The sequence below is a fragment of the Oreochromis niloticus genome, linkage group LG15, assembly GCF_001858045.2.
Source record: "Oreochromis niloticus isolate F11D_XX linkage group LG15, O_niloticus_UMD_NMBU, whole genome shotgun sequence".
Taxonomy (NCBI): domain Eukaryota; kingdom Metazoa; phylum Chordata; class Actinopteri; order Cichliformes; family Cichlidae; genus Oreochromis; species Oreochromis niloticus.
Window position 1 is genome coordinate 22,440,656 of NC_031980.2, and position 9,226 is coordinate 22,449,881.

Below are 9,226 nucleotides of genomic sequence, written 5' to 3' on the forward strand. Positions count from 1 at the left end.
AAACAGGAAACTTGGAGAGACGCAAACATGACACACAAGCTTGACAACGTGGATGCAACACAGACATGAAACACATAACAGACTGGACAGGAAACATGACACATAACCAAGGAGACCTAGATGAAACAAAAACCAGAATAAAACTCAACTAAATCCTAACTAATATGAGACAAGAACTTGTTTTCACCAACTTAACATAAGAAAAATCAAAAATACAAAATAATCTTAAAACTTTGGGTAGCAGATCCAGCCCCTGGCACCGATGCAGCTAGTACAGATTTAAATTCCAAATAGGGGAGCAGTCAGAAGTCAAAACCCAAATCAAAATAGTCCGCAAAGTTTTAGAGAAACACTGAAAAAAACTAGAAAACAATAAATAATACTTAAGATCAAGCAATAAAACAAGACATGGGAAATGAAAGGTGAATAACTGCATGTATACTGTACAGTGGTCCCTTGCTTATCGCGGGAGTTAGGTTCTAAAAATAGGTGAAAATAGGTGAAATCCGCAAAGTAGCCAGCTTTATTTTTTATGTTTTAAGGCTGCAAAACCCCTCACTACGCTCTTTATGTACTTTTCTGAGACAGGCATGAACATTTTCATTTTTCTCTCTTGTTTAAACACTATCAAAGTTCAAACCTTTGTAGAAAAATAAGTCCAGTATTATAGAATGAAACCAAAGATCAAACCCTGTTTTCAGGTCCAGAACATGAGAATAGAGTAGCTGCGAGGGAATCAATGGTACGGAAACAGAGGAAGCAAGAAGAGTGAGTTGAGTAAAGTTTGACTTATCTGACTGTTTTGTTTCACTTAATGTGCCTTATAACCCGGTGTGGCTTATGGTCCAAAAAACACAGTAACTTCTACCTTCCTTTAGCATGTCCAAAGTCCAACTTTTTGTGCGATGGATAGCATCTTCCTCTGCCTTTTGGGTGCTAATGCAGTAAAAAAAAAAAAAAAAGCGTGCAAAATTGCACAAAAAAAAGAGGGCGCAAAAGGTGAACCTTGTTATAGCGAGGGACCACTGTATATAGTGAGGAGACTGATTGACCGCAGTATGGGGAACAGGAACAAAGTTGAATGTACAACTAACTGATCTGTAACAGTGACCAACACACACTAAGTTAGTGGTTGACTAGCCAGTCTTACTAAGGAAGTTTCCTAACTTAATGACGTGACCTGGAAGTAGCGGTGTGGTGGCGTAAAAAAAAGAGCAGTTCAAATAATTACTACTCTAATAAGTGTTTAATGCTTCCTAAGACTTTGCATGGGGCATACAAGTATAAAGTAGCATAAAGTATTGTGCAAAAATCTGATGTCACACCTCATTTCTTTATCTTGCTTCCAAACAGCTGGACTTTTTTTTTTTTTTTTAATGTTCTCGAGGAATAGTTCTTTAGTGTTTTTGGAGGTCTTACAAAGTTTTTCTTTGAACATTAGCTGCTTTGTTTTTACTCAGCTTTATTACTCAGCTTTTCTGTCAAAAACCTGTTTAAAACTAAGAATAATATTATTATTTTTAAGGAAATAAATTAATTCTTGTTTCTATACTCAAATTTTGCTCGAGAAGTCTGAAAATTAAGTAAACACATAAGCTATTAAAACTACCTTTTCTGTTCAAGAATACAAGTAAATATTTGTAAATCTGTAATTTTGTATCTTAACCACAAAAAAAAGACGAAAAAAGAATAATTAATTTCTTAAATACTTAATTTGAAAATTCATGGATGACAGCAATAATTATACTTTAGCATTAAAAAAAGACCCTGTGCATACTGGTGGATTAGTCATTACAGAAACATTAAAAAAAATACTCTGGTAATTGCCAGTATAGTTAATGTAAGACAGTTGTGCCACAAACCTTACACCGGATGATGGCTTAAAAAAATGTGTAAAGCTCGGCATACTATATGTTATATGAGTTCTTACCTGGAATTAAAAGCACCAGAAACAAAAGTGTCAGGATCAGAAACAGTTTGAATTCAGTCATTGTGCTTCTTCTCTTGCCTTTTCTTTCTCTTCTCTTTCTCTTGTCTGTTATGGTGAAACTTAAAAGGCACAAATTTTCTGTTCACATCCGTTATAAGGACTCTGCGTAGTATCTGCTTCCTTTGAATAATATCAAATCTTGACCGACATCTGCCATCATGTTAAATGTTGTAGTGTGTTTTTGTCTCCACCCACGCTTATCCTAATCACTAATACCATAATATATTATCCTAATTACCTCATCCTCACTTACCAGCTGCAGATACATAAACGACGTAAGTAACAGTTTTATGCAGTGGTCATAAAGCCAAGATTGTGTTCCTGCTTTGAAATGTAACCACTGGTCTCTATGGCTGTTATTTTAAACTGTATTAAATCAACTTCTTGGTGGGGGGGATGTTCTCTGTTGTTTAGATGATGTTTTTTAGACAATAGAATTTGTTTAATGTTTCCAGGATGTGCTTCGTCATCAGGGAAAAACATAAATAAGCTATTTTAATTGTGTGAGACGTGTTGTAATTTTCCCGAGAACTGAGTAAGAGATCCTTCATAAGAACGTGATGACAAGAGCAGCAGAACTTTGGACGTTTCTGCGTGATGTCAGGTTTGACTCATGCCAGTTCTTACTATATGGAAACCCATGAGCATTTGACACAAGTATTGCCCTTTATGAAAATCTTTGCCACCATTTATTTTTTATTTTTTCATTAGTCAATTCAGTTGTGGTTGTTATGTCTTAGAATTTGCACGATGCAGTAGCAATAGCAGAATTCACTAAGAATGAGAAAGGCACAAAAAAGAAAGCATGGAGCATGAAAAATGCAGACAGTGGTGGCAGAGCACACTTTTCAACACTGGTTTTCACTTCAGCTCTTTCTGTGTTATAGCTTCACTCTTCTTCAACAACAGGGTGATGGATCAACAACAGCACAAACAAGAGTAGCCCACATACCATTGGTATCACTGATAGACTGCCTCCACTGACAGCAGAACTCTCTGTGGGTAAATGGGCCATAATTAGATTACCAGCAGACCGCTTCTATCACCCCTGAACCGTTACTCAATGAAAGTAACGTATTCTGAATACTTTGGATTACTTAATATATTATCATGCTTTTTACAACTATATGAATGTACTATTGCTGTGTGATTTATTACTATTACTGAAGGTTACTTGCCATACCAATACCAACTAGATTTTTAAATCTTAATATAAAAGTAAGTAAGTAGCGTGGACGTTAGGTAAGGCTGCACTTTTTGCAGTGATCTCGTATAGAAAACTATTCTGCACGTATATAAAACAGGTCAGCAGCACCGAACCGTAAAGGCGTAAAACCGTAAAGGGGCTAATAAGTCTGGTTCCGTGTCGGGCTCGTAGCCGGAAACTAGCTTTACTTTGTTGTCTGGGTCAGCTTTGCCAGCGAGAAACAGAGAGAGGCGTTGAAAGGCTGCTCCAACAGAACTTATTGTTTTGGGGGGAAACACGAACACAGTGTACAGTCGAGTCTTAATAGCTTACTTACAACTGGGCTCGTCAGGCACTCTTTTTGGCTGCAGTGGTTATTATTATATTTACATGCTTCCAGCTCCCGTTTCTGCTCGGTGACAACTCGTACTTTTCAACTCTCCTTTTTCTCCCTCCTCGCGCTCACAGACACATAACAGGTATGGCAGTCCATTCTCCCTGCAGCACGGACTACACTGCCCATTAGGCTACATTCTTTACAGCTATGCCTGTAACACTCTGCCTACTGCCTTCATATATTATTAATTTTTGGAATAAAAATTTAAAAAAATGTTTCTTCACGTCATTATGCGGGCCGCAAGTAGAGGTGACATCGGCCGCGAGATTGAGACCCAGGCATTAGAGCTTCTTAATGCGTGTTATGTTTGGGTTTCCACCAGCGTGGAATTACTAAAAGTAGAGAGGGCGTAGCCTAATATATGAAACAGGAAAAGACCACCGTGTAATCCATTTATTTCAACAAAGTAACTGTTTTCTGAATACCACCATTTAAAATGGTAACTGTAACGGAATACAGTTACACATATTTTGTATTTTAAATACGCAACAGCGGTACATGTATTCTGTTACTCCCCAACACTCCACATACTCACTTAAATGAGTTAATGATGTGTGAGTTCCCCTTCATGAAAAAAAATGTGTTTTTTATCTACGTAAGAGTGTATTCACCGGTGTGGAAGACTAAACTCCTCATTGTTACTCACTGTGCTACATCATTATTTTGCAGATTTTTAAACATAAATCTATCTATTAAGATATTATATTACATTATTATAGATGAAGTTATTAAAAATAATTTCCCCCTGCAACATTAAAGTTATCAATCAATCAATTCAATCAATTTATTTATAAGCACATTTAAAAAGAATACAGGTTGTACATAGTAAAAAAGTAAAAAGTAGAATAAACACACACAAAGAACAAAACAAAAACTCAGTCACAGTTAAAAGCTAGTGAGTAAAAATGTGTTTTCAGATGGGTTTTAAAAATGTTGAGTGTTGGAGAGATCCTAATTTGAAGAGGCAGACTGTTCCAAAGTTTGGGCGCAGCAATCTCAAAGGCCCGGTTTCCTCTGTTTTTTAGCCTGCTTCTAGGGACAACGAGAGGGAAGTTATCAGCTGACCTGAGAGTTCTATTAGGATTATTTTTAGTTAGAAGATCAGAGAGGTATGACAGAGCTAATCCATGTAGAGACTTAAAAACAAGCAATAAAATCTTAAAATCAATTCTACAACGTACTGGAAGCCAGTGTAAACAAGCCAAGACTGGGGAAATATGGTCATGCTTACAACTGCAGGTCAAGAGTCGGGCTGCAGCATTCTGAACAAGCTGAAGACAAGCGAGCAGAGCCTTGCTTATACCAAAATGAAGACTATTATAGTAGTCAAACCTGGTTGAAATAAATGCATTTATCGCTTTCTCGAAGTCGGCAAATGACAAAATGTTCTTAGTTTTTGCAAGAGCCCTGAACTGGAAGAAGCTGGCTTTTACAACAGTGTTTCTCAAATGAAAAAAGATGAAGAACACCATCAGATTTTTTGAAATGGGAGTTCTCGACATTAGTGGAGAGGTTCCAAGGAGCGCCAGAAAACAAACCAAGCATGATTTGAAGATAGACCATGCAGGAAGCAGTGAGGATCAGCTGTCGAGAAAACCGCTACATAGTTTTTAAACCTCACCGATATGCCTGCCCGTTTTCCCCTTCTCCTGCAGCGTTTCCTACTGGGAGGAACCCAGGTTGGCAGGCGAAAATTCTCGGGAACAGCCACCAGAACAGTTTGGAAGACGTCTTCTTGGAGCTGCCAAGTGTATCCACAGAGGATCGGATGTGGAGGAGAGTTGGGCGATCATAAATCATCAAAGAAGATGCAAACTGGAGCAAAGTTAACATTATCAATAAGACAAAAAACAGGACAGGTAAGACAGGTACAGCCACAAACACCGGCGCCATCTTGGATTTGAGTATGGTGGTTTCTGTATATAACTTTAAAAAGTTATATACACAATGATTCTCAGTACAAGTGAAACAAGCTGCTCAGTAAAGCTTGTTTCACTCAGGAATGGATAGAAAATAAACTGTTAAACTTTTTTTTACAAGAGTATTGGGTTTTGAGACTCTCACACCATCATCTGTAAAAAATAACATTACCATACATCCTATCCTGGCCGTACAATGTTTTATTATAAATCACAGGCCAGGCCAATCACAGAGACATAGAGAATGAAGCCATACTTCATAGTCTTTGAGTAGAGGCGACTTATATACTTTTGTATAAAGAGTCTAAATTGAAGTGCTAAGAGATTTGAAGAGAGAAACGGAACCCTCAGCATGCAGTTTATTTATTGCTTTTTTATTATTTACATAATCAACAATCATTCTCTTAGACAAAATGCATCAAACACATTTATTAACTCATTAACTCCATTACAATCTGTCTGGACAGGTACAGAGTTAAATTTCACAGCAGTCCAATCATTGACTTTCAAAAGCGACACCTGTTAGTAAGGAACAACACACCACCTCTGAGTTTAAACTTCATTGTTTAACATTACCAACTAATTATATTTTTAACATTTAACATATGCTTAAACAGAACATAATGCTTACTAAAAGTAAAACTTTTAGTAATACTTTACTTGTTGTTTTTATTAAAAGTAAAACAATAAGTAAAACAAAGTAATTTTAAGTACATTGAATTTGAAAAATGCATTGTATTCATATTCATACATGTTTTAAGCAAAGCAAAGTCCTATAATGTTGGCCTATAATTTTTAATTTGATAATCTAACACTGGAGACAGTACAGGTGAAAAAAATGTTACATATATTTTCCATGTCTTCTTTTCGATCAGTGAAGAGAAAATGTACACATGTAGGCTGCTTCCCATTTATGCAAGTGTATTAATCTGTAATGAGATATTAGCTATTTTGGATAAACATGAAAAAAAATCTAAAAACTTAAATGAAAGAAAAATAATCTTTAGCTAAATACACATTTTTAAAGACCTTTCTCTTAAACTTATTTTTTTACACTAACCCGCAGGTGTTCGCCCCACTTTTAGGCTGCCAAATATTACAGTTTTATTCTATTTTATAAATTCGATATTTTAAGAGCAATTGCTTCTATAGTTCTCAGAGTGTCATTTACAGATCATTTTATTTCTGAAAAAATTGTGAAATTCTACTTTTTTTGGCTCCTGACAGTATTTTTTGATTTCTGGATTGTTAAAAAAACAACAACAAAACAAACTGTTAGAGTGAATTGTTCAATGTTGTCATTTTTATGCTTACCATCTTTACATTGTTTTAACTCTGTGATGAAAGGAATTCTTTTATCCCCCTCCCCAGATTCTCGAGGTTCTGGGGGGGGGCTGTAGTGTTTTATTGCAGATACATCCTATCTGGAAGATCTGTTTCTTGTGATGTTGCTTCCTGCTTTTATGACCCTTTTGGTCAGCAGGAGGTCACACACACGCACACACACATTCTCACATAACACAAACACACACACACACACATATACGCACGATCTGATATCGTCGTGTTGGTGTTGTTCCCAGATCATCATGAAAATGTTGTTCCAGGATCAACATTGCAAGTGACCAATCAGAATGTTGTGACGTCATAGTTTTGCGACTTCGGGAAAAACCGCCGTAAAACAAAAAACTGTACTTAAGCTGCGAGAAACCGCCTCTGTCCACCGATCAACGGACCCTGACCCTAATCCTAACCCTAACCCTTTAATAAACGGTAAGCACAATTGATATTGTCCTTGCAACATTGGAATTTCATAAATGCACGAATGGCTTGGCGCGCAAAAGAATAACGTCACAACATTCTGATTGGTCACTTGCAATGTTGAACCTGGAACAACATTTTCATGATGATCTGGGAACAACACCAACACGACGATATCAGATCATCCCACATATACATACAGTGCCTTGTCTTTGTAACCAAGGGGGGTTACGAGGGGAGGTGCATGTAAACTATTGTTTATTGTGTGAACGTTTTCAATAAAAGGCAGCGAGAGGAGGCCGTTGTTGGGGTCATTTTGTGGTAGATACCAACGAGGCCTCCCTTGCAAGTAAATCGATCGGTCGCTGACTGTCTTGTTTTCTTCATGATGAATAAGTCTCTAAACCAGCGGGGCTTGTGGAAACACAGACCCAACACAAACCTTTTTTCTGTCTCTTCAATTTGAAGATCGAAAGAGCAATCCATCCTATACATTGTAAGAAACAGAATCTATAATGTAAACACAACTTGAAACTCAATATATGAAATTACCTGCAGTATTATGAAGCAATGGAAAGCATAAACAATCATTCATCAATGTAGAAAAAAACACAAAAAAATGCTGTGATTGATTAAAAAGGTTTTTTGTCGGAGGCACATTGCTGTCATCAGTGGAGAATCCAGAAGGGGAGTGAGATTGATTGTGGTGTAGGTCACTTCTTCACATTTGTTACATCTACTTCAAATCTGTGAGATGAAAGGAGCCCAACAAATACACACATAAAGAAAAAATATACGAGTGACGAGCCATTGGATATCACAAATATACACACCAAATTTTAATCAATATTTTGAAGAGATAGTAAAATGATAATAGGACAGCTTGAGAAAAGAAATCTCAGCCAAAAATGTCTTTTAAATTTATATTTGAAAGTTTGTTTGTTTGCTTGAAAAATGCATTAAACTCACCCTATTTAAAGATAAATACCATCAGTAATATCAATACACATTACTGATCTCTGTGTAAATATGTTTCTTTAACAGGAACACCATGATACAGACAGACCATGATACTCACTGTTAAGAACATCCAGGTGCACCTGAGAGTCTGTAACTGATTGTCCTGATCTGAACTGTCTGCAGGTGTAAGGACCGTGATCCTCTGATGTGACCTTTATAGCCAGAGAACAGTCTGTAACACTCAGTGTGTCTGATTTAGATCCACCTTTTTTCTGAACCGTACTACATTTACATTAATTGAATTCTTATCTATCTCAGGCAAAGTAACTTCATCTCCAGCTCTAACAGACAAGCTGGAACTAGATGGTTGAGATGGAAATTTGCCACGTTAAAAGAATAAAGGTATAAAGGTAAAGGCATAATATTAATGATGTTCAACTAAAAATTTACTGGAATCAGTATTGTGTTAAAACCCTTTCTCACAATTCCAACTCTTAGTCCCTGCTCTCATGCCTTATAATTGGAACCACTATTATTGTAATTTAAGTTATTACAACCACAACGGACAAGACTGGGAAACACAAAAGGTAAAGAAAAAAGAAAGTAAAGTTAGGGAGAAAGTTAAGAAGGAGAGAGAGAAAAAATAGGAAAAGAAGAGGGGTAGAGAAAGAGAAAAAACACAGAATCTGCTTCAACAAAAAAAACCATCAGCGAGATAATCAACATATATAAATACACATAAATAACAGTGGCAATATTACTGAGCAGCACACAGTACTAGAGAAATACTAGGTATTTTTTGAGTCAGCAGCTGCCCAAGATAATGTGTGTCAGTGAGTACCTGTGTGAACAGCTGTGTAAAAACCTGTGTGTGTGAACGCGCTTGCGCAAGGTTAGTCCAAGTAAGTGTCTAATAGTGGGTGTGGGGAGCCACAGCCCTGCCTCTCCAGGACCTCCAGAGCATAAGAACCCCAGGAGGACCTCAAGCTTATTTGAGGTCCTCCGCTCCCAGG